Below are 26,437 nucleotides of genomic sequence, written 5' to 3' on the forward strand. Positions count from 1 at the left end.
AGGAGCTCACCTCATGAATAACTAATAAAGACAGGGGTTCACCTCATTAATAACTAATAAAGACAGGGGTACACCTCAGTAATAACTAATAAAGACAGGAGTTCACCTCATGAATAACTAATAAAGACAGGGGTTCACCTCAGTAATAACTAATAAAGACAGGGGTTCACCTCAGTAATAACTAATAAAGACAGGGGTTCACCTCAGTAATAACTAATAAAGACAGGAGTTCACCTCATGAATAACTAATAAAGACAGGGGCTCACCTCATGAATAACTAATAAAGACAGGGGTTCACCTCAGTAATAACTAATAAAGACAGGGGTACACCTCAGTAATAACTAATAAAGACAGGGGTACACCTCAGTACCGGTTCCGGTTGGAGCGAGCGGCCGCATCTACACTTCGGTCCGCAGGTAGTATAACTTTTTATAACTTTTCATTACATTTCGTTATAGTACAACGGTTTGATTTGTCTAATCTTAGCTATTTCTTCTTAGCCAGCTACATAGCCGTCTTTGTATCAACGACAATTGCATAATTATCGTATTTCGTCGTCCTAACGTATCTGCCCAGCAGCTAGCTAAGCAGCTAGCTAAGCAGCTAAGCAGCTAGCTAACACCCACTGTCCACTAGCACTGTAGAAACTATTACACTCAACTGAACGACTCGATTAGCGTAGTGTCAGCTAGCTACATAGTTGTCTTCGTATCCAAGATAATTGTGCAGTTTAGAGTGTGTAGACTTAGAGTGATTATCTTAATTTACCGAGGTTAGCTAGCCAGCTATTTGTCGTCCTTAACGTAGGAAATGCTGCTAGCTAGCTAGCCAACAGCTAGCCAACCTCTACCGAATTGAACTCCAACTACCCGGTCAACATTCCGCGTCGTTCCACAGGTAGTATCACATTTTCATTTCACTTCATTACAGTACAACGGTTTGATTTGTTTGATCGTAGCTAGCCAGCTACATAGCCGTCTTTGTATCTAAGACAATTGTGTAGTCTAGAGCGATTTTCTAGGTTAGCTGGCCAGCTATTGTCGTTCTTCTAACGTAGCTAGCCAGCTAGCCCCGAATAGCAGCACTGTAGTAACTATTACAGTACAACGGTTTGTTTTGTTTGATCGTAGCTAGCTAGCTACATAGCCGTCTTTGTATCTAAGACAATTGTGTAGCCTAGAGCGATTTTCTAGGTTAGCCAGCCAGCTATTGTCGTTCTTTTTAAGTAACGGAACGCAATCAACCTTGCTAGCTAGCCAGCTAGCCCCCGAATAGCAGCACTGTAGAAACTATTACACTCGACGGAACGACTTGATTAGTGTAGTGTCAACATCGCAGCCACTACCAGCTAGCCTACTCCAGCAGTACTGTTTCATTTCAATCATTTTAGTCAATAAGATTCTTGCTACGTAAGCTTAACTTTCTGAACATTCGAGACGTGTAGTCCACTTGTCATTCCAATCTCCTTTGCATTAGCGTAGCCTCTTCTGTACCCTGTTAACTATGTGTCTATCTATCCCTGTTCTCTCCTCTCTGCACAGACCATACAAACGCTCCACACCGCGTGGCCGCGGCCACCCTAATCTGGTGGTCCCAGCGCGCACGACCCACGTGGAGTTCCTGGTCTCCGGTAGCCTCTGGAACTGCCGATCTGCGGCCAACAAGGCAGAGTTCATCTCAGCCTATGCCTCCCTCCAGTCCCTCGACTTCCTGGCACTGACGGAAACATGGATCACCACAGATAACACTGCTACTCCTACTGCTCTCTCTTCGTCCGCCCACGTGTTCTCGCACACCCCGAGAGCTTCTGGTCAGCGGGGTGGTGGCACCGGGATCCTCATCTCTCCCAAGTGGTCATTCTCTCTCTCTCCCTTACCCATCTATCTATCGCCTCCTTTGAATTCCATGCTGTCACAGTTACCAGCCCTTTCAAGCTTAACATTCTTATCATTTATCGCCCTCCAGGTTCCCTCGGAGAGTTCATCAATGAGCTTGATGCCTTGATAAGCTCCTTTCCTGAGGACGGCTCACCTCTCACAGTCCTGGGCGACTTTAACCTCCCCACGTCTACCTTTGACTCATTCCTCTCTGCCTCCTTCTTTCCACTCCTCTCCTCTTTGACCTCACCCTCTCACCTTCCCCCTACTCACAAGGCAGGCAATACGCCGACCTCATCTTTACTAGATGCTGTTCTTCCACTAACCTCACTGCAACTCCCCTCCAAGTCTCCGACCACTACCTTGTATCCTTTTCCCTCTCGCTCTCATCCAACACTTCCCACACTGCCCCTACTCGGATGGTATCGCGCCGTCCCAACCTTCGCTCTCTCTCCCCGCTACTCTTTCCTCTTCCATCCTTTCATCTCTTCCCCTCTGCTCATACCTTCTCCAACCTTTCTCCTGACTCTGCCTCCTCAACCCTCCTCTCTTCCCCTTTCTGCATCCTTTGACTCTCTATGTCCCCTATCCTCCAGGCCGGCTCGGTCCTCCCCTCCCGCTCCGTGGCTCGATGACTCATTGCGAGCTCACAGAACAGAGCTCCGGGCAGCCGAGCGGAAATGGAGGAAAACTCGCCTCCCTGCGGACCTGGCATCCTTTCACTCCCTCCTCTCTACATTTTCCTCCTCTGTCTCTGCTGCTAAAGCCACTTTCTACCACTCTAAATTCCAAGCATCTGCCTCTAACCCTAGGAAGCTCTTTGCCACCTTCTCCTCCCTCCTGAATCCTCCTCCCCTCCCCCCTCCTCCCTCTCTGCAGATGACTTCGTCAACCATTTTGAAAAGAAGGTCGACGACATCCGATCCTCGTTTGCTAAGTCAAACGACACCGCTGGTTCTGCTCACACTGCCCTACCCTGTGCTCTGACCTCTTTCTCCCCTCTCTCTCCAGATGAAATCTCGCTTCTTGTGACGGCCGGCCGCCCAACAACCTGCCCGCTCGACCCTATCCCCTCCTCTCTCCTCCAGACCATTTCCGGGGACCTTCTCCCTTACCTCACCTCGCTCATCAACTCATCCCTGACCGCTGGCTACGTCCCTTCCGTCTTCAAGAGAGCGAGAGTTGCACCCCTTCTGAAGAAACCTACACTCGATCCCTCCGATGTCAACAACTACAGACCAGTATCCCTTCTTTCTTTTCTCTCCAAAACTCTTGAACGTGCCGTCCTTGGCCAGCTCTCCCTCTATCTCTCTCAGAATGACCTTCTCGATCCAAATCAGTCAGGTTTCAAGACTAGTCATTCAACTGAGACTGCTCTTCTCTGCATCACGGAGGCGCTCCGCACTGCTAAAGCTAACTCTCTCCCTCTGCTCTCATCCTTCTAGACCTATCGGCTGCCTTCGATACTGTGAACCATCAGATCCTCCTCTCCACCCTCTCCGAGTTGGGCATCTCCGGCGCGGCCCACGCTTGGATTGCGTCCTACCTGACAGGTCGCTCCTACCAGGTGGCGTGGCGAGAATCTGTCTCCTCGCCACGCGCCTCACCACTGGTGTCCCCCAGGGCTCTGTTCTAGGCCCTCTCCTATTCTCGCTATACACCAAGTCACTTGGCTCTGTCATAACCTCACATGGTCTCTCCTATCATTGCTATGCTGACGACACACAATTAATCTTCCTTTCCCCTTCTGATGACCAGGTGGCGAATCGCATCTCTGCATGTCTGGTAGACATATCAGTGTGGATGACGGATCACCACCTCAAGCTGAACCTCGGCAAGACGGAGCTGCTCTTCCTCCCGGGGAAGGACTGCCCGTTCCATGATCTCGCCATCACGGTTGACAACTCCATTGTGTCCTCCTCCCAGAGCGCTAAGAACCTTGGCGTGATCCTGGACAACACCCTGTCGTTCTCAACCAACATCATGGCGGTGGCCCGTTCCTGTAGGTTCATGCTCTACAACATCCGCAGAGTACGACCCTGCCTCACACAGGAAGCGGCGCAGGTCCTAATCCAGGCACTTGTCATCTCCCGTCTGGATTACTGCAACTCGCTGTTGGCTGGGCTCCCTGCCTGTGCCATTAAACCCTACAACTCATCCAGAACGCTGCAGCCCGTCTGGTGTTCAACCTTCCCAAGTTCTCTCACGTCACCCCCGCTCCTCCGCTCTCTCCACTGGCTTCCAGTTGAAGCTCGCATCCGCTACAAGACCATGGTGCTTGCCTACGGAGCTGTGAGGGAACGGCACCGCAGTACCTCCAGGCTCTGATCAGGCCCTACACCCAAGCAAGGGCACTGCGTTCATCCACCTCTGGCCTGCTCGCCTCCCTACCATTGAGGAAGTACAGTTCCCGCTCAGCCCAGTCAAAACTGTTCGCTGCTCTGGCCCCCAATGGTGGAACAAACTCCCTCACGACGCCAGGACAGCGGAGTCAATCACCACCTTCCGGAGACACCTGAAACCCCACCTCTTCAAGGAATACCTAGGATAGGATAAGTAATCCTTCTCACCCCCCTTAATGATTTAGATGCACTATTGTAAAGTGGCTGTTCCACTGGATGTCAGAAGGTGAATTCACCAATTTGTAAGTCGCTCTGGATAAGAGCGTCTGCTAAATGACTTAAATGTTAAATGTAAACTAATAAAGACAGGGGTACACCTCAGTAATAACTAATAAAGACAGGGGTACACCTCAGTAATAACTAATAAAGACAGGGGTTCACCTCAGTAATAACTAATAAAGACAGGGGTTCACCTCAGTAATAACTGATAAAGACAGGGGTACACCTCAGTAATAACTAATAAAGACAGGGGTACACCTCAGTAATAACTAATAAAGACAGGGGTTCACCTCAGTAATAACTAATAAAGACAGGAGTTCACCTCATGAATAACTAATAAAGACAGGGGTTCACCTCAATAATAACTAATAAAGACAGGGGTTCACCTCAGTAATAACTAATAAAGACAGGAGTTCACCTCATGAATAACTAATAAAGACAGGGGCTCACCTTATTAATAACTAATAAAGACAGGAGTTCACCTCATGAATAACTAATAAAGACAGGGGTTCACCTCAGTAATAACTAATAAAGACAGGGGTTCACCTCAGTAATAACTAATAAAGACAGGGGTACACCTCAGTAGTAACTAATAAAGACAGGGGTTCACCTCAGTAGTAACTAATAAAGACAGGGGTACACCTCAGTAATAACTGATAAAGACAGGGGTTCACCTCATTAATAACTAATAAAGACAGGGGTACACCTCAGTAATAACTAATAAAGACAGGGGTACACCTCAGTAATAACTAATAAAGACAGGGGTTCACCTCAGTAATAACTCATAAAGACAGGGGTTCACCTCATTAATAACTCATAAAGACAGGGGTTCACCTCAGTAATAACTAATAAAGACAGGGTTCACCTCATTAATAACTAATAAAGACAGGGTTCACCTCAGTAATAACTAATAAAGACAGGGGTCACCTCATGAATAACTAATAAAGACAGGAGTTCACCTCATTAATAACTAATAAAGACAGGGGTTCACCTCATAATAACTAATAAAGACAGGGGTTCACCTCATGAATAACTAATAAAGACAGGGGTTCACCTCATTAATAACTAATAAAGACAGGGGTTCACCTCATTAATAACTAATAAAGACAGGGGTACACCTCATAATAACTAATAAAGACAGGGGTTCACCTCATTAATAACTAATAAAGACAGGGGTTCACCTCAGTAATAACTAATAAAGACAGGGGTTCACCTCAGTAATAACTAATAAAGACAGGGGTTCACCTCATAATAACTAATAAAGACAGGGGTTCACCTCAGTAATAACTAATAAAGACAGGGGTTCACCTCATAATAACTAATAAAGACAGGGGTTCACCTCATGAATAACTAATAAAGACAGGGGTCACCTAAATAACTAATAAAGACAGGGTTCACCTCAGTAATAACTAATAAAGACAGGGGTACACCTCAGTAATAACTAATAAAGACAGGGGTACACCTCAGTAATAACTAATAAAGACAGGGGTTCACCTCAGTAATAACTAATAAAGACAGGGGTTCACCTCAGTAATAACTGATAAAGACAGGGGTACACCTCAGTAATAACTAATAAAGACAGGGGTACACCTCAGTAATAACTAATAAAGACAGGGGTTCACCTCAGTAATAACTAATAAAGACAGGGGTTCACCTCAGTAATAACTGATAAAGACAGGGGTTCACCTCAGTAATAACTAATAAAGACAGGGGTACACCTCAGTAATAACTAATAAAGACAGGGGTTCACCTCATGAATAACTAATAAAGACAGGGGTTCACCTCATGAATAACTAATAAAGACAGGGGTTCACCTCAGTAATAACTAATAAAGACAGGGGTTCACCTCAGTAATAACTAATAAAGACAGGGGTTCACCTCAGTAATAACTAATAAAGACAGGGGCTCACCTCAGTAATAACTAATAAAGACAGGGGTACACCTCAGTAATAACTAATAAAGACAGGGGTTCACCTCAGTAATAACTAATAAAGACAGGGGTAAACCTCAGTAATAACTAATAAAGACAGGGGTACACCTCAGTAATAACTAATAAAGACAGGGGTACACCTCAGTAATAACTAATAAAGACAGGGGTTCACCTCAGTAATAACTAATAAAGACAGGAGTTCACCTCAGTAATAACTAATAAAGACAGGGGTTCACCTCAGTAATAACTAATAAAGACAGGAGTTCTCCTCATGAATAACTAATAAAGACAGGGGTTCACCTCATTAATAACTAATAAAGACAGGAGTTCTCCTCATGAATAACTAATAAAGACAGGGGTTCACCTCATTAATAACTAATAAAGACAGGAGCTCACCTCATTAATAACTAATAAAGACAGGGGTTCACCTCAGTAATAACTAATAAAGACAGGGGTTCACCTCAGTAATAACTAATAAAGACAGGAGTTCACCTCATGAATAACTAATAAAGACAGGGGCTCACCTCATGAATAACTAATAAAGACAGGGGTACACCTCAGTAATAACTAATAAAGACAGGGGTACACCTCAGTAATAACTAATAAAGACAGGGGTACACCTCAGTAATAACTAATAAAGACAGGGGTACACCTCAGTAATAACTAATAAAGACAGGGGTTCACCTCAGTAATAACTAATAAAGACAGGGGTTCACCTCAGTAATAACTGATAAAGACAGGGGTACACCTCAGTAATAACTAATAAAGACAGGGGTACACCTCAGTAATAACTAATAAAGACAGGGGTTCACCTCAGAATAACTAATAAAGACAGACAGGGTTCACCTCAGTAATAACTAATAAAGACAGGGGTTCACCTCAGTAATAACTAATAAAGACAGGGGTTCACCTCAGTAATAACTAATAAAGACAGGGGTACACCTCATAATAACTAATAAAGACAGGGGTACACCTCAGTAATAACTAATAAAGACAGGGGTTCACCTCAGTAATAACTAATAAAGACAGGGGTTCACCTCAGTAATAACTAATAAAGACAGGGGTTCACCTCAGTAATAACTAATAAAGACAGGGGTTCACCTCAGTAATAACTAATAAAGACAGGGGTTCACCTCAGTAATAACTAATAAAGACAGGGGCTCACCTCAGTAATAACTGATAAAGACAGGGGTACACCTCAGTAATAACTAATAAAGACAGGGGTACACCTCAGTAATAACTAATAAAGACAGGGGTTCACCTCAGTAATAACTAATAAAGACAGGGGTTCACCTCAGTAATAACTGATAAAGACAGGGGTACACCTCAGTAATAACTAATAAAGACAGGGGTACACCTCAGTAATAACTAATAAAGACAGGGGTTCACCTCAGTAATAACTAATAAAGACAGGGGTTCACCTCAGTAATAACTGATAAAGACAGGGGTACACCTCAGTAATAACTAATAAAGACAGGGGTACACCTCAGTAATAACTAATAAAGACAGGGGTTCACCTCATGAATAACTAATAAAGACAGGAGTTCACCTCATGAATAACTAATAAAGACAGGGGTTCACCTCAGTAATAACTAATAAAGACAGGGGTTCACCTCAGTAATAACTAATAAAGAACTAATAAAGAGTTCACCTCATGAATAACTAATAAAGACAGGGGCTCACCTCATGAATAACTAATAAAGACAGGGGTTCACCTCAGTAATAACTAATAAAGACAGGGGTACACCTCAGTAATAACTAATAAAGACAGGGGTAAACCTCAGTAATAACTGATAAAGACAGGGGTACACCTCAGTAATAACTAATAAAGACAGGGGTACACCTCAGTAATAACTAATAAAGACAGGGGTTCACCTCAGTAATAACTAATAAAGACAGGGGTTCACCTCAGTAATAACTGATAAAGACAGGGGTACACCTCAGTAATAACTCATAAAGACAGGGGTACACCTCAGTAATAACTAATAAAGACAGGGGTACACCTCAGTAATAACTAATAAAGACAGGGGTACACCTCAGTAATAGCTCATAAAGACAGGGGTTCACCTCAGTAATAACTAATAAAGACAGGGGTTCACCTCATTAATAACTAATAAAGACAGGGGTTCACCTCAGTAATAGCTCATAAAGACAGGGGTTCACCTCAGTAATAACTAATAAAGACAGGGGTTCACCTCAGTAATAACTAATAAAGACAGGGGTTCACCTCAGTAATAACTAATAAAGACAGGGGTTCACCTCAGTAATAACTAATAAAGACAGGGGTTCACCTCAGTAGTAACTAATAAAGACAGGGGTTCACCTCAGTAATAACTAATAAAGACAGGGGTTCACATCAGTAATAACTCATAAAGACAGGGGTACACCTCAGTAATAACTAATAAAGACAGGGGTTCACCTCAGTAATAACTCATAAAGACAGGGGTACACCTCAGTAATAACTAATAACTAATAAAGACAGGGGTTCACCTCAGTAATAACTCATAAAGACAGGGGTACACCTCAGTAATAACTAATAAAGACAGGGGTTCACCTCAGTAATAACTAATAAAGACAGGGGTTCACCTCAGTAATAACTAATAAAGACAGGGGTTCACCTCAGTAATAACTAATAAAGACAGGGGTTCACCTCAGTAATAACTAATAAAGACATGGGTTCTCCTCAGTAATAACTAATAAAGACAGGGGTTCACCTCAGTAATAACTAATAAAGACAGGGGTTCACCTCAGTAGTAACTGTTCCTGACAGGGGTTCAACAGAGATATCTTGTTTATTTCAACACTAATAGGTGTTCAACAAAAGGCATTTTGTGCGCTGCAAAACGTTCAGCTAACTCAGCTAAGGCCTAGCGTTAGTTTGAGGAGATAACACAAGACAGGCAAGGGCCCAGATAGTGTTCTACATTGATGTTAACAACAAATGTATTTTTTTTTTTTTTCAATTTTCACAACAGATCACGTCTGGTGCAGAAGTGATACGTCAAACGGTGAAAGTCTGACTTGTGTTAATAACTCCTTACTGACCTACTGTCACGCCCTGGTCGAAGTATATTATTATATATTATTACCATAGTTTGCAGTGCATCAGTACCACTGTCATGGAGGACGTAAACTCAAGCACCGAAGTAGCAACTGAGGTGGAACCAACAACAGGAGTGGAACTCACCCAGCCTCCCAGACCTGCAGTCGAGAGGAGACTACCAGGGCACAGACCGTATGTGAAGTGGCCTGGCGCCAGTGACAAGAAGTTGTGGGAAACAGTGAATACTGACCTTACCTTGACCCTCGAGAGAATTCGAGGCACAGTGGAGAAGAAGTTGGAGAGGATGGGGGCCATCATCTATGAGTACGGGACAGAAAGATTTGGAGTGGAAGAGGCAAAAGGCGGGAGAAAGGTTCCAACCCCACCAGTTTCCAGGAGGCAACAAGAAATCGAGCGCCTTGTTCAAGAAAGGCGGCAGCTTAAGAAACAGTGGAAGAAGGCCTCGGAAGTGGAAAAGGAGGGCATAGAGGCACTTCAGGCTGACATCAAAACCCGGTTGGCATCCCTCCGTAGAGCAGAGAACCTACGGAAACGCAGAAGGAAGAAAGAACAAACTAGAACTCGATTCTACAAAGATCCCTTCAAGTTCCTTAAAAGTCTCTTCACAAAGGAAAAAGTGGAGCTCTAAAAACAACAAAGAAAGACCTAGAGGAGCACCTGAGAACAACAAACTTTGACTCAAAGCGACATGAACATCTGGCCATCCCATCAGATATCCCACCCATTGAACCCCCGGAACATCATATTGAGATCAGCCCTCCGACATGGAAAGAGGTGGAAAACACAGTTCGACGGGCAAGAACAGCATCAGCCCCGGGGCCAAATGGAGTCCCGTACAAAGTGTATAAGAACGCACCAGACGTCCTGAGGTTCCTCTGGAGGCTTATGAGAACAGCTTGGCAGAAGAAGATAATACCCAAAGTCTGGCGTAGGGCAGGCGGGGTCCTGATCCCTAAGGAGAAGGATGCAGTGAACATCAGCCAATTCCGCCCAATCTCCTTACTGAATGTCGAGGGTAAAATCTTCTTTAGGGTCATTGCCCAGAGGATGGCCGAGTACCTGCAAAGGAATGCGTACGTCGATACATCTGTACAGAAGGCAGGAATATCAGGGTTCTCTGGCTGCTTGGAACATTCCAGCATGATCTGGCACCAGATCCAAATGGCCAAGGTGGAGAAAAGGGACCTCCATGTAGTCTTCCTCAACCTCGCCAATGCATTTGGTTCTGTGCCCCATGAACTCCTGTGGTCTGCCTTCAGATTTTTCCACATACCGGACACCATCACAAACCTGGTGAAGTCGTACTTCCAGGATCTGCAGTTCTGCTTCACCACCTCAGAGTTCACCACCTCATGGCAGTGCCTGAATGTAGGTATAATGGCGGGATGTACCATTTCTCCGTTGGCATTCACAATGGCAATGGAGGTTATCATCAGATCCTCAAAATGGGTTGCTGGTGGACAGCGAGTCAACTCTGGTTTCCGCCTCCCTCCACTCAGAGCCTACATGGACGACATTACAACATTGACCACCACTGTCCCATGCACCAGGAGACTGCTCAGAAAACTCGAGGAGAACATCAGCTGGGCCCGTATGAAGATTAAACCATCCAAGTCACGCAGCATCTCAATTGTGAAGGGAGTACTCTCTGACCTGAAATTCTTCATCGGAGATGACCAAATCCCAACAGTGTCTGAGCAGCCGGTAAAAAGCCTTGGAAGGTGGTATGATGCAAGCCTGAAGGACAAAGACCAGGTGCAACAGCTGCGCAAAGACATCAGTTGTAGCCTACAGTCCATCGACAACACCCAGCTACCTGGAAAGTTAAAGGCCTGGTGTCTGCAGTTTGGTCTCCTACCCCGGGTGTTGTGGCCCTAAGCACTGTATGAGGTTCCAATCTCAACAGTGGAGAAGATGGAAAGAGGAGTCACAGGCTACTTAAAGAAGTGGCTCGGAGTTCCACGATGCCTTACCACCATAGGCCTCTATGGAGATGGTGTCCTCAAGCTGCCACTCACCAGTCTAACAGAGGAATTCAAGTGTGCAAAAACCAGGCTCCAGATGACACTGAATGAATCTCGAGACCCAGTGGTGAGCAACAACGCGCCGACCTTGGCAACTGGGCGCAAATGGAGGCCAGGAAAAGCAGTCTAGGAGGCAACAGCAGCCCTCAGACATGCTGACATTGTGGGTCATGTTCAGCAAGGGAGAGGAGGCCTTGGGCTAACTAGCCGTGCTGCTTGGAGTAAGGCCACTGCACCAGAGCGGTGGAAGATGGTAGTGCAGGAAGTACGCCATCAGGAGGAGGCTGCAAAGAGGGCCAAGGCAGTCTCTCTTGCCAAACGGACAGTGGACTCGATGGGACAGTGTGGAGAAGAGGAAGATCAGCTGGAAGGATCTGTGGGCCATGGAAGCGAGGCGGTTGAGCTTTTCAATCAGAGCAACATATGACGTCCTTCCAACACCAGTTAATCTTCACCAATGGTATGGTGAAGATCTGGACTGTGCCCTCTGTTCCATGCCAGCCAACCTCAGGCACATTCTCACAGGGTGTAAAACATGCCTCACCCAAGGACGCTACACTTGGCGTCACAACCAAGTCCTTAAAAACCTTGCGTCCGCCCTGGAGGACCAGCGAGCTGCCACCAACTCCCTACCACCCACAGCAGCATCACACTCCTTACGGACAAACTTTGTCGTTACACCTACAGATACAGGTGTGGCATACGCCTTGTAACATGGGGATCTGATCGACTTACAGCTGGCTGACATACCAGCATCGGTCAGTCACACGGCCTCCACCCCAGCCAACCCCTCTTCTACTACCTCTGCTCTCCTCATCCATGTTTGCCAGTTATAAACTACCTGTTTAAGCCCCTTGTTAAAAAAAATATACAAATCAGCTTAATTGATAACAGATGGTGTGGAAGTGGAGGAAGTGGGAGAGGGGAGGGGGTGAGCTTTTAAGGGGGCACTCCATGGGATCCAGCTGGTTGCATATATATAAGCCAGGCTGACTGGCCCTCGCTGGCTGTGTTTTCACAGGCCTGGCTATAGTGCCTTACACAGGGCACAGGTGTGGAGGGAGGGAGGGTGGGCTCCAAGGGCCCAGAAATAGCATTACAAAACGCTAAAACATGGCCACTGTCTGCAGAGCACATTGACCCTGCCAAAGAAAGGGGAAATAACAGAACAGTTCTGTGCTGGCAAATGGTAACTTTATCTGGCCTCCATTACCAATACAAAGCACATGATGAAAGCCATTGCTGAAACAGTTGAAAACGCTCCCAAGCTCCACAGCAGTTTACTGTTCAACCTGGCTGTTAGTCATTGACAGCAGTGAAAGTTAATGAGGCAAACCAGATTAAATGTGTTTATAATAGGATCTAATCTGTTACTGGGTTTCTCTTGAATTCTATAACCGTGTGTGTGTGTGTGTGTGTGTGTGTGTGTGTGTGTGTGTGTGTGTGTGTGTGTGAATGAGGTTTTGTAGAGATACATAGAATATTTATGATACATTTGATATCTGTTTTTAATGATTCAGAGAAACACCATTGCATTGACCTCTGTCATACCTGACCTGTCCTCAAACTCAGACACGAAGAAATAGAAAAGAAATCATAAGAAAAATCTGGATTAGACTGATGAATCTCATGCGTATTGAACTGAATTATCCTCAGTATGTTTTGTTGAACGCCATCTCTTACAATTCTCATTTGTCCGCCCAGTTCTGTCCTCTTGATTATTGTTTTACTGCTCTCACCTCTGGACGAGGTAAAGAAGAGATGAAGACAAGAGCTCTCTCTCTCTCTCTCTCTCTCTCTCTCTCTCTGTATCTCTCTCTCTCTCTTCTCTCTCTCTCTCTCTCTCTCTCTCTCTCTCTCTCTCTCTCTCTCTCTCTCTCTGTCTCTCTCTCTGTCTCTCTCTCTCTTTCTCTCTCTCTATCTGCTCTCTCTCTCTCTCTCTCTCTCTCCCTCTCTCTCTCTCTCTCTCTCTAGTGGCAGATGGCACTGCATTTTGCTTTGTGCTTGTGTTTCCTAATAAGTAATATCATTGTGTTTTCACTGTGTTGTAATTTGTTTTGATTCAATTCCTTATTTCTCTGTCCGATCGTCTCTTTGAACGCGTAAATTTGAAAAAGACATCTCGAGTTGGAATGCTCGGCACCCACAGCAGTCTCACTTCCTTATCCCTCTTACAAACCACTGACATCACAGGGTGCACTGATTGCAGAGGCAGATAGGAATTCCACCATGGTTTGTTACCTGTGGTATATTCTGTCTGTTTAATTTACATCGTGAATTTATATCGCTAAAATAATTGGCTTGGACAAGGGGCTCTGGGATATGAAATCTCAAACTTGAGCAGCCAAGACTCATAAAGATGCATCATATGTTAGGAGTTACAATACCTTCATAAACCTCAAGCTGTTCACGAATCTCAAGATGTCTGACCAAAGATGTTTTCTGATGTTCAAAATTGAAAAACAAGATTCTGAATTCTCTCTCTCTCTCTCTCTCTCTCTCTCTCTCTCTCTCTCTCTCTCTCTCTCTCTCTCTCTCTCTCTCTCTCTCTCTCTCTCTCTCTCTCTCAAAAAATCTAAACACACACATACATACATTACAACTGTATATTTGTTTTGTTTGACTGCTAAGAGGTATCTAAGGAAGCAAAATATGAATGCCTCTTTAGACAGTGTGAGTAACACCTGTCAAACTTAAAGTACTACTGAGATTGTTAGCTGAACAACGTTGAAATGTCAGATTGATAAATACAGAAGAGTTTTGGCTTAGGTTTGCATCCCCTGTGACAGTTCTTCAAGAAGCCCATGCAGGGAAGAACTGCTGTCCAGTACCATAGTGGGAGTGTAGAGGCAAGATCCATTGGGTTTCAAAATGATTGCAAGCAGTGTCTGATTCAAACCTGTTTTTTCAACGTGAGAATATAAGCAATGCTCAGCAGTACTGACAGGGCAACAACGCATAGACCTGGTGTGATGTTAAACTATGCCAGCAACCTGACAAAGGCATGTCTTGGCATGAATCTCACAGGGAACTGGTCCGAAAGCATGTTCCTCAGTCTCCTGTTGGGTCTGTGGACAAAAAGGAGTAAAAATATTACTGTGATTTTTTTACTGAAACAGCGGAGACATTTTCCTTTAAAAAAAATCCCCACTGAGGGAGAACAAAGAGTAACACCACCATGTTGACGGAAGTATCAAACCCAGAGCCAACAAAAGCCGTACACAAATCAAAGTTATTAGCTTACTTACGAGCCCCTAAACAAAGATACAGTTAAAAAAAATGAGTCAGTGACAGTATTGCTACTTTTGCTAAGCAAAATACTTGAAATTAACCAGGACCACACACAGAGCTCAAACTAACTCTTACTAATCACTGGGAAAAGTGGCTGAGAGAGAGAGAGAGGCTGAGAGAGAGAGAAGCTGAGAGAGAGAGAGAGACTAAGGGAGAGAGAGACTAAGAGAGAGAGAGGCTAAGAGAGAGAGAGAGGCTGACAGAGAGAGAGGCTGACAGAGAGAGAGGCTGAGAGAGAGAGGCTGAGAGAGAGAGAGAGGCTGAGAGAGAGAGAGGCTGAGAGAGAGAGGCTGAGAGAGAGAGGCTTAGAGGGAGAGAGGCTGAGAGAGAGAGAGAGAGAGAGAGAGAGGGAAAAATATGAAGTGAAGAAACAGAATAATCTCTTGAGCTCTACTCCATAGACTTCAGGTCAGTACTTTCATTCTGTCCTCTGTCTGAAATACTACTGGTGCTCTGAGAACACATCAGTCTGGTGAGATTATTTTACACACACGAATACTGGTGTCACTTCCTGTCAGCCACATGTCTTTATTGAAAGGTTAGTGTCGTCGACAGCCGAGTCACGTCCTCCTACAGCTGACCTTGGCTGAGATCCTCCTTCTGCTCCTAAACATCCGGTCTACGGTCAATGACACTCAACGGTCATCACACAACACAGGAGTTCTCTGTAAAGGCAATTGATATGCAGGTTAGTTTCTTCAATGCTGTCTTTATGCACAGACCGTTTCTTGTATCTACACTATATGACCAAAAGTATGCCAAATCATTGGCATTAATATGGAGTTGGTCCCCCCGTTTGCTGCTATAACAGACTCCACCCTTCTGGGAAGGCTTTCCACTAGATGTTGGAACATTGCTGCTATAACAGACTCCACCCTTCTGGGAAGGCTTTCCACTAGATGTTGGAACATTGCTGCTATAACAGACTCCACCCTTCTGGGAAGGCTTTCCACTAGATGTTGGAACATTGCTGCTATAACAGCCTCCACCCTTCTGGGAAGGCTTTCCACTAGATGTTGGAACATTGCTGCTATAACAGACTCCACCCTTCTGGGAAGGCTTTCCACTAGATGTTGGAACATTGCTGCGTGAACTTGCTTCCATTCAGCCATAATGTTAAGCGATTCGACAAAGGGGTGTCCACATATTTTTTATTTATTTACCTTTATTTAACTAGGCAAGTCAGATAAGAACAAATTCGTATTTTCAATGACGGCCTTGAGTCCAACACTCTAACCACTAGGCTACCCTGCCACCTCTACACTCTAACCACTAGGCTACCCTGCCCCCTCTACACTCTAACCACTAGGCTACCCTGCCACCTCTACACTCTAACCACTAGGCTACCCTGCCACCTCTACACTCTAACCACTAGGCTACCCTACCGCCTCTACACTCTAACCACTAGGCTACCCTGCCGCCTCTACAGTCTAACCACTAGGCTACCCTGCCGCCTCTACACTCTAACCACTAGACTACCCTGCCACCTCTACACTCTAACCACTAGGCTACCCTGCCACCTCTACACTCTAACCACTAGGCTACCCTGCCACCTCTACACTCTAACCACTAGGCTACCCTGCCACCTCTACACTCTAACCACTAGGCTACCCTGTCACCTCCAACCACTAGGCTACCCTGCCACCTCTACACTCTAACCACTAGGCTACCCTGCCACCTCTACACTCTAACCACTAGGCTACCCTACCGCCTCTACACTCTAACCACTAGACTACCCTGCCGCCTCTACACTCTAACCACTAGGCTACCCTACTGCCTCTACACTCTAACCACTAGGCTACCCTACCGCCACTACACTCTAACCACTAGGCTACCCTGCCGCCTCTACACTCTAACCACTAGGCTTCCCTACCGCCTCTACACTCTAACCACTAGGCTACCCTACCGCCTCTACACTCTAACCCTAGGCTACCCTGCCGCCTCTACACTCTAACCACTAGACTACCCTGCCGCCTCTACACTCTAACCACTAGGCTACCCTACCGCCTCTACACTCTAACCACTATGCTACCCTGCCGCCCCACATACTTTTGCATATAATGTAATATTCAGATAAATTCTATAAATTAAATCCATATGTCCTCAGCCAAGTCCACAAAAAATAACTAAATTGTTGATCTAATCCAATCGCTGCAGCAGCCTCAACCGATTCCCCTCCCCATTTCTTTACAGACAGAAGAACTAGCCAGTAGTTGTTTGGAGCACACAGTGTTTCACACTGTTTGAGTGGAAGAGAGATTCATGCTGTCAGCTGAAGATTAATTTGAACTGATCACGGATATTAACAGTAAAAAACACCCTGGTCATAATCGCAGTTGGAAAATTCTCCATATCCGTTACGATACTAATTTCCTTTGAGTACTCGACAAACCCCTACCTTTAAAACTTCAATAATCTAAAAACCGTAAACTCCCACCAAAAATATATCATATTCACATATAGTATTATGTTGTAGCTTATTTCACATCATCTGAGTTTTTTTTGTGTTGTGCCTGCCATCCTTTGAGACATAACATGCTCTTGAGTACAAGATGGGTGTCATTTCAATCATAGAAATAGACATCATAGAATGGTTCTCTCCCTTTAGACCACTGGGAATTTAGCTGGTTACACCATTGAAATTGTAACGACATGTTTTACTTCTAATTACTCACGAGTGTCAACTGAAAAGGTCATGATTATTCTATTATCTATATGTCTATGATTTCAATACGTTTCCTATGGAGAATTGACCGTATAATTTAAAACGATACGTATTCCCGTTCATGTCAACATTCTCTGATGTGTGGACCTCTAACCATCTTTGCAGTACCATTTGATAGTCGAAATGAAATGTTATTCCCATTTTAGTACATTTGTTCTCCAAAGCATGCCACCCACCCTGTATTCAAGAACATTTTGTGTCCCAGCCGATGGCGAGCACAACACAAAAACACAGACGATGTACAATAGGTGTCTAAGCTTCTACATATGCAAATATAAAGAAGAAATGAACATGATTTTTTTTTTATATACTTCATGAGTTTTTAGGTAGTTGACGTTAAAGTTTAAAAATGACTTTGTTTTTTCTTTCAGAAATGATACAATAGTTTGACAGCATGAGATGAATCTCAACCGTTTATATTTTCCAGTGATGAAGACATGGATGTCGCGAGGTATGAGACAAAGACCACCTATATCTTAATAAATATTTAATGTACAGAAAGTCACTTCCTGAGCACTTCTGCAATGAACAAATATGAAGGAAGGTTTCGTTCACATCAAAAGGGGTGCTGTCAAAAAAGGGATTGAATTCAAAACGGATTACCACTATAGTAATTACATTGTGCTTTATAAGTTGGCCCGATACACAGACTTAACTGTAACCATGTAACGGTTGTCGTCTGGAGATAGAGAGGACCAACGCGCAGCGTGGTTTGTGTTCATCATTATAATGGAAAACTGAACACTTCAAAAAGACAAAACAACATTGTGACAACACCATGACAACACCGTGACAACCAAAACAGTTCTATCGGGTGCAGACACACAAAGACTGAAAATAACCACCCACAAACCCCAACAGAAAACAGGCTACCTAAATATGGTTCCCAATCAGAGACAATGACTAACACCTTCCTCTGATTGAGAACCATATCTGGCCAAACAAGAAACCCCACATAGAAACAGAAAACAGACTGCCCACCCAACTCACGCCCTGACCACACTAAAACAAAGAAAATACAAAAGAACTATGGTCAGAACGTGACAAATCAGGTGTTTCAATAGAGTTCAGGATAAGTGAGGTATTGATTACTGCTAATCATTAGCATCATGAGTACAGTCAAAAAAAGATTAAAATGGGCACTTGGAACTTATAGATGTAATCCAAAAGTAATTCATTTAAAGTGGTAAACCAACAACTTTCCAACTTTCAAATATGGAAATACTCCAAAGCTCTCTCTCAGTAGACTACTACTGCACTTTGGCCGAAGGTGTGAAGTCAATTCAAAGACAAAGGAATCTTTGTTCGGGAAGTGGCTGCCAAAGGGAAATAAAGACAAAAGAATCTTTGTTCAGGAAGTGGCTGTCAAGGGAAAATTATGACAAAGGAATCTTTGTTCAGGAAGTGGCTGTCAAAGGAAAATAAAGACAAAGGAATCTTTGTTCAGGAAGTGTCTGTCAAAGGAAAATAAAGACAAAGGAATCTTTGTTCAGGAAGTGTCTGTCAAAGGAAAATAAAGACAAAGGAATCTTTGTTCAGGCAGTGGCTGTCAAAGGAAAATAAAGACAAAGGAATCTTTAATCAGGAAGTGGCTGCTAAAGGAAAATAAAGACAAAGGAATCTTTGTTCAGGAAGTGGCTGCTAAAGGAAAATAAAGACAAAGGAATCTTTGTTCAGGGCTGTCAGTGGCTGCTAAAGTGGCTGTCAAAGGAAAATAAAGACAAAGGAATCTTTGTTCAGGAAGTGGCTGTCAAAGGAAAATAAAGACAAAGGAATCTTTGTTCAGGAAGTGTCTGTCAAAGGAAAATAAAGACAAAGGAATCTTTGTTCAGGAAGTGGCTGTCAAAGGAAAATAAAGACAAAGGAATCTTTGTTCAGGAAGTGTCTGTCAAAGGAAAATAAAGACAAAGGAATCTTTGTTCAGGAAGTGGCTGTCAAAGGAAAATAAAGACAAAGGAATCTTTGTTCAGGAAGTGGCTGCTAAAGGAAAATAAAGACAAAGGAATCTTTGTTCAGGAAGTGGCTGCTAAAGGAAAATAAAGACAAAGGAATCTTTGTTCAGGAAGTGTCTGTCAAAGGAAAATAAAGACAAAGGAATCTTTGTTCAGGAAGTGGCTGTCAAAGGAAAATAAAGACAAAGGAATCTTTGTTCAGGAAGTGGCTGCTAAAGGAAAATAAAGACAAAGGAATCTTTGTTCAGGAAGTAGCTGCCAAATAAAGCTTAGAGAGATCCCTCTTCGTGCACAGCCACATCGTCTGTGGAGGTTATACCAGACACATTATACATTTTATTAACTTCATTGGGATAGGGGGCAGTATTTTCACATCTTAATGAAAAGCATTCCCAAAGTAAACTGCCTGTTTCTCAGGCCCAGGACCTAGGATATGCATATATTTGGATGCATATATTTGGTACATTTAAATGGAAAACACTCTAAAGTTTCTAAAACTGTTAAAATAATGTTGGTGAGTATAACAGAACTGATATGGCAGACAAAACCCTGAGGACAAACCATCCCCCTCCCCCAAAAAGTTTTTTCAGTTTACCACTGTTTTCAATGGCTAGTATTATAATAGGCCCAAGTCCTTCCAAATTGTCAACAGTCTTTAGAAAGAGTTTCAGGCTGGTTTTTGGACAAATTTGCCAGAAATTGTAGTTTTTCTAGGTGGCTTCCATTTTGGCTGTACGGTTTCCAAGCGCTTGCAGGAAAGCACGTTCTTTGTTATTTTTCTCCCGCAATGAACATACTATTCTCTGTCTTAAATTGTATAGTTTATTTGCGTATTAGGATACCTAAGGTTGGATTATAAACGTGGTTTGATTTATTTGGAAAAATGTATTACTAACGTTTGGGATTAATGTTGTATGCATTTTGATGGGGGGAAATTGAGTGGATTATTGACTGCAGTGCGCCAGCTAAACTAGGTTTTTATGGATATAAAGAAGGACATTATCGAACAAAAGGACCATTTGTGATGCAACTGGGACCTTTCTGAGTGCCAACAGAAGATCTTCAAAGGTAAGGCATATATTATATCGCTATTTCTGACTTTCGTGTCGCAACTCCCTGGTTGAAAATGATTTGTTATGCATTTGTGTGCTTGGCACTGTCCTCAGATAATAATCATATGGTCTGCTTTTGCCATAAAGCCTTTTTGAAATCTGGCACAGTGGCTGGATTAACAAGAAGTTGACCTTTATTTTGATGTATTGCACTTGTGATTTCATGAACGTTTAATATTTATAGTAATTTAATTTAAATTTGGCGCTCTGCCATTTCACCGGATGCCGCTAGCGGCACGCCTTTCCCAAACACCATATATTAACCCGCTTGCAGTGACAATACAAGCAGGATGACTGCAAATAAGTGTGCTTTATTGTCACACCAGATAACAGTGTAATGTAAAAAAATATATATAGGTACAGTGAAACGTGTTGTTTTACATGGTCAGTCATAGTTGTATGATAGGTACAGTGTAACGTGTTGTTTTACAGGGTCAGTCATAGTAGTATGATAGGTACAGTGTAACGTGTTGTTTTACAGGGTCAGTCATAGTAGTATGATAGGTGTTGTTTTACAGGGTCAGTCATAGTAGTATGATAGGTGTTGTTTTACAGGGTCAGTCATAGTAGTATGTTAGGTGTTGTTTTACAGGGTCAGTCATAGTAGTATGTTAGGTGTTGTTTTACAGGGTCAGTCATAGTAGTATGTTAGGTGTTGTTTTACAGGGTCAGTCATAGTAGTATGTTAGGTGTTGTTTTACAGTGTCAGTCATAGTAGTATGATAGGTGTTGTTTTACAGGGTCAGTCATAGTAGTATGATAGGTGTTGTTTTACAGGGTCAGTCATAGTTGTATGATAAGTGTTGTTTTACATGGTCAGTCATAGTAGTATGATAGGCACAGTGTAAAGTGTTGTTTTACATGTTCAGTCATAGTTGTATGATAGGTGTTGTTTTACAGGGTCAGTCATAGTAGTATGATAGGTACAGTGAAATGTGTTGTTTTACATGTTCAGTCATAGTAGTACGATAGGTACAGTGAAATGTGTTGTTTTACAGGGTCAGTCATAGTAGTATGATAGGTGTTGTTGTACAGGGTCAGTCATAGTAGTATGATAGGTGTTGTTTTACAGGGTCAGTCCCAGTAGTGTGATAGGTGTTGTTCTACAGGGTCAGTCATAGTAGTATGATAGGTGTTGTTTTACAGGGTCAGTCATAGTAGTATGATAGGTGTTGTTTTACAGGGTCAGTCATAGTAGTATGATAGGTGTTGTTTTACAGGGTCAGTCATAGTAGTATGATAGGTACAGTGAAATGTGTTGTTTTACAGGGTCAGTCATAGTAGTATGATAGGTGTTGTTTTACAGGGTCAGTCATAGTTGTATGATAGGTACAGTGAAATGTGTTGTTTTACACGGTCAGTCATAGTAGTATGATAGGTGTTGTTGTACAGGGTCAGTCATAGTAGTATGATAGGTGTTGTTTTACAAGGTCAGTCATAGTAGTATGATAGGTGTTGTTTTACAGGGTCAGTCATAGTAGTATGATAGGTGTTGTTTTACATGGTCAGTCATAGTAGTATGATAGGTGTTGTTTTACATCAGTCATAGGTCAGTCATCAGTAGTATGATAGGTGTTGTTTTACATGGTCAGTCATAGTAGTATGATAGGTGTTGTTTTACAGGGTCAGTCATAGTAGTATGATAGGTGTTGTTTTACAGGGTCAGTCATAGTAGTATGATAGGTGTTGTTTTACAGGGTCAGTCATAGTAGTATGATAGGTGTTGTTTTACATGGTCAGTCATAGTAGTATGATAGGTGTTGTTTTACATGGTCAGTCATAGTAGTATGATAGGTGTTGTTTTACAGGGTCAGTCATAGTAGTATGATAGGTGTTGTTTTACAGGGTCAGTCATAGTAGTATGATAGGTGTTGTTTTACAGGGTCAGTCATATTTCTATGATAGGTACAGCATAACGTGTTGTTTTACAGGAGTTAGCGATTGTAGTATGGCGCTCCTTGGAGCAAATTAGGCTTAAGTTTAGCGCCTTGCTCAAGGGTACTTCAAAAGATGTTTATCTTGTCAACTCGGGCATTTCGAACCAGTGACCTTTCGGTCCCTGGCCCAACACTATAACTGCTAGGCTACCTGTGGCCTTTCATGATACACAGCATCCTGCTCAGAAACAGGGATTCACAGCATTCCTCTGAAACCCCTCCTCCTCTGAAACCCCTCCTCCTCTGAAACCCCTCCTCCTCTGAAACCCCTCCTCCTCTGAAACCCCTCCTCCTCTGAAACCCCTTCTGCGCTCGTTTCTCTACACAGTGCGACCCCATGAAGGCCTCCAGGGAATACATGAATATACGTTACAACAAAAGAGGATCCACCAGCCGCAATGCAAATGACCAGATTATCAAGGTCGGAGCAATCAGGCTGACAGTACAGGCCTCGGGGGGGCCACTACACCATTATACTGTATCAATCTGTCTGCCTTCAAAAGCAATTCCAGCTCATCAATATTGTGTTATCCTGGAGACACGACGGAAGAGGAGGGAGAGGAGGAGGAGGGAGAGGAGGAGGAGGAGGAGGGAGAGGAGGAGGAGGAGGAGGAGGGAGGAGGAGGGAGGAGGCAGAGGAGGAGGAGTGAGAGGAGGGAGAGGAGGAGGAGGATGGAGAGGAGGAGGAGAAGGAGGAGGGAGATCGATGCTTGTGCGCTTCTTCTTTTCTTCCTTACCCTCCCTTTTTTGTCTCTCAGTCTTTGGGCTGGTGGGTGAGTATTTACAAGGCATCGGCTGTTTTCAGCAAGGGACTGTAAGAGAGAGAGAGAGAGAGAGAGAGAGAGAGAAAGAAACAAACAGATAAACAGAGCAAAGGAGAGAGAGAGAGGGAGATAAAGAGAGACATTTCCAGAATATTAAGTGGGTACTCAGCAGGGTACTAACGGTACAGAGATGGCTGGCCAACATGTCAGGCGTGTATGAGATCTTAAATGGCTGGCCAACATTGTCAGTGCATTCGTGAAGTATTCAGACCCCTTGAATTTGTCCACCTTTTGTTTCAGTTATTATTATTATTCTAAAATTGATTCAATTGTTTTTCCCCCTCATCAATCTACACACAATACCACATAATGACAAAGCAAAAAAAGTTTTGGGGAAATTTTTGTAAGGAGAACCTTCACCACAAGTCCGGGCTCTGGCTGGGCCACTCAAGGACATTCAGAGACTTGTCCCAAAGCCACTCCTGTGTTGTCTTGGCTGTGTGCATAGGGTTGTTGTCCTGTTGGAAGGTTAATCTTCACCCCAGTCTGAGGTCCTCAGCGCTCTGGAGCAGGTTTTCATCAAGGATCTCTCTGTACTTTGCGTCTTTCATAGTTCCCTCAATCCCGATTAGTCTGCCAGTCCTTGCCATTGAAAAACATCCTCACAGCATGATGCCGCCACCACCATGCTTCACCGTAGGGATGGTGCAAGGTTTACTCCAGACGTGACGATTGGCATTCAGGCAAAATAGTTCAATCATGGTTTCATCAGACCATCAAATCTTTTTTCTAATGGTCTGAGAGTCCTTTAGATGCCTTTTGGCAAACTCCAAGTGGGCTGTCAAGTGCCTTTAAACTAAGGAATGGCTTCTGGCTGGCCACTCTACCATAAAGGCCTGAATCAGTGAAGTGCTGCAGAGATGGTTGTCCTTCTGAAACGTTCTCCCATCTCCACAGAGGAACTCTGGAGCTCTGTCAGAGTGACCATCATGTTCTTTGTCACCTTCCTGACCAAGGTCCGTCTCCCCTGATTGCTCAGTTGGGTTTATAAAACATTACAGCCATAACAATTTACATAAAAATAAGTAATACTTAGATGTTGACTTATATCAATTACAGGCAATTATAAACATTAATATTTGTCATTTACCTCTGCTAGATCACATTTATCAATGAAAGCGCTATGCATTATTTTATTTTTTACTAAAATGTGATTTTTGTAAACAATAATGAATTATAACGAATACATGGTTGGAATAAATTATGTTCATCTTGATCAAATATAAATTAAACAAAGTTTTCCTCACTATTGATATTTATTGCTTTGAACTGAACAAATTGGAAAGGATAAAGTTTCCATACAGAATTTTATGGAAATTATAAATGAGCCCCATTGAACACATATTAAGGCCGATCTACACACTACATGAGGGACTGTGTGTGTGTGTGTGTTGCAAATGTATTTCTTGCCCTTGATGCATGTGTACTTCCTGTCTTTCTTGGGTCCACACACATCGCAGCACTTCTTCTTGTTGCTACCGGCTGCCAACTAGAATTCTGAAAACACATACACTACCGTTGAAAAGTTTGGGGTCACTTAGAAATGTTCTCGTTTTTGAAAGAAAAGCAGATTTTTTTTGTCCATTAAAATAACGTCTAATTGATCAGAAATACAGTGTAGACATTTTTAATGTTGTAAATTACTATTGTAGCTGGAAACGGCAGATTTTTGGGGGAATTTCTACATAGGCGTACAGAGGCTCATTATCAGCAACCATCACTCCTGTCTTCCAATGGCACGTTGTGTTAGCTAATCCAAGTGTATCATTTTAAAAGGCTAATTGATTATTAGAAAACAATTTGCAATTATGTTAGCACAGCTGAAAACTGTTGTTCTAATTAAAGAAGCAATACAACTGTCCTTCTTTAGATTAGTTGAGTATCTGGAGCATGATTTGTCCATTTGTGCGTTCAATTACAGGCTCAAAATGGCCCTAAACAAAGAACTTTCTTCTGAAACGCGTCAGTCTATTTTGGTTCTGAGAAATGAAGGCTATTTCATGTGAGAAATTGCGGAGAAACTGAAGATCTCCTACAACGCTGTGTACTACTCCCTTCACAAAACTGAGCAAACTGGCACTAACCAGAATAGAAAGACGAGTGGGAGGTCCAGGTGCACAACTGAGCAAGAGGACAAGGACATCAGAGTGTTGAGTTTGAGAAACAGATTCCTCACAAGTCCTAAAATGGCAGCTTCATCAAATATTACCCGCAAAACACCAGTCTCAACGTCAACAGTAAAGAGGCGACTCCGGGATGCTGGCCATCTAGGCAGAGTTCCTCTGTCCAGTGTCTGGCAAAAGAAAACAATCTTAATCTTTTCTTTTCATTGGCCAGCCTGAAATATGGCTTTTTCTTTGCAACTCTGCCTAGAAGGCCAGCATCCCGGAGTCACCTCTTCACTGTTGATATTGAGAGTGGTGAATTGTGGGTACTATTTAATGAAATTGCCAGTTGAGGACTTGTGAACGGCAGGGTATACACTGTGTCTTATGCCATCTATTGCATCTTGCCTATGGCGCTCAGACATCGCTCATCCATTTATTGATATGTACATATTCTTAATCCATCCCTTCAGATGGGTGTGTATAAGGCACTTGACGGAGAATTGTTAGATTACTTGTTAGATATTACTGTTAGATTACTTGTTAGATATTACTGTTAGATTACTTGTCAGATATTACTGTTAGATTACTTGTTAGATATTACTGTTAGATTACTTGTTAGATATTACTGCAGTATCGGAACTAGAAGCACAAGAATTTCGCCACACTTGCATTAACATCTGCTAACCACGTGGATGTGAACAATAAGATTTGATTTGAGGCCTGTTCCGTGCATTCAACAGCTGAGTTGGGAGCTCTGGCTTGTGTTGTCTTACTGATCCTTCCATTGTCAGCTTCCTCCAGAAGATCTCCTGTCATAGCAAAGTAAAAAAGTTATCGTATTTGATGTCCCTGTGTCACATCCAGGATGACCCGCATCCCTTAGGTCTTCTCAGGGCTCCTCATCTGGCTTTTAGACACTTGCAAGTTCCACACACATGATGAAGCAGCATCACATGCAGCAGCATCACAGGC

The sequence above is a fragment of the Oncorhynchus masou genome, chromosome 29 (assembly GCF_036934945.1).
Source record: "Oncorhynchus masou masou isolate Uvic2021 chromosome 29, UVic_Omas_1.1, whole genome shotgun sequence".
Taxonomy (NCBI): Eukaryota; Metazoa; Chordata; class Actinopteri; order Salmoniformes; family Salmonidae; genus Oncorhynchus; species Oncorhynchus masou.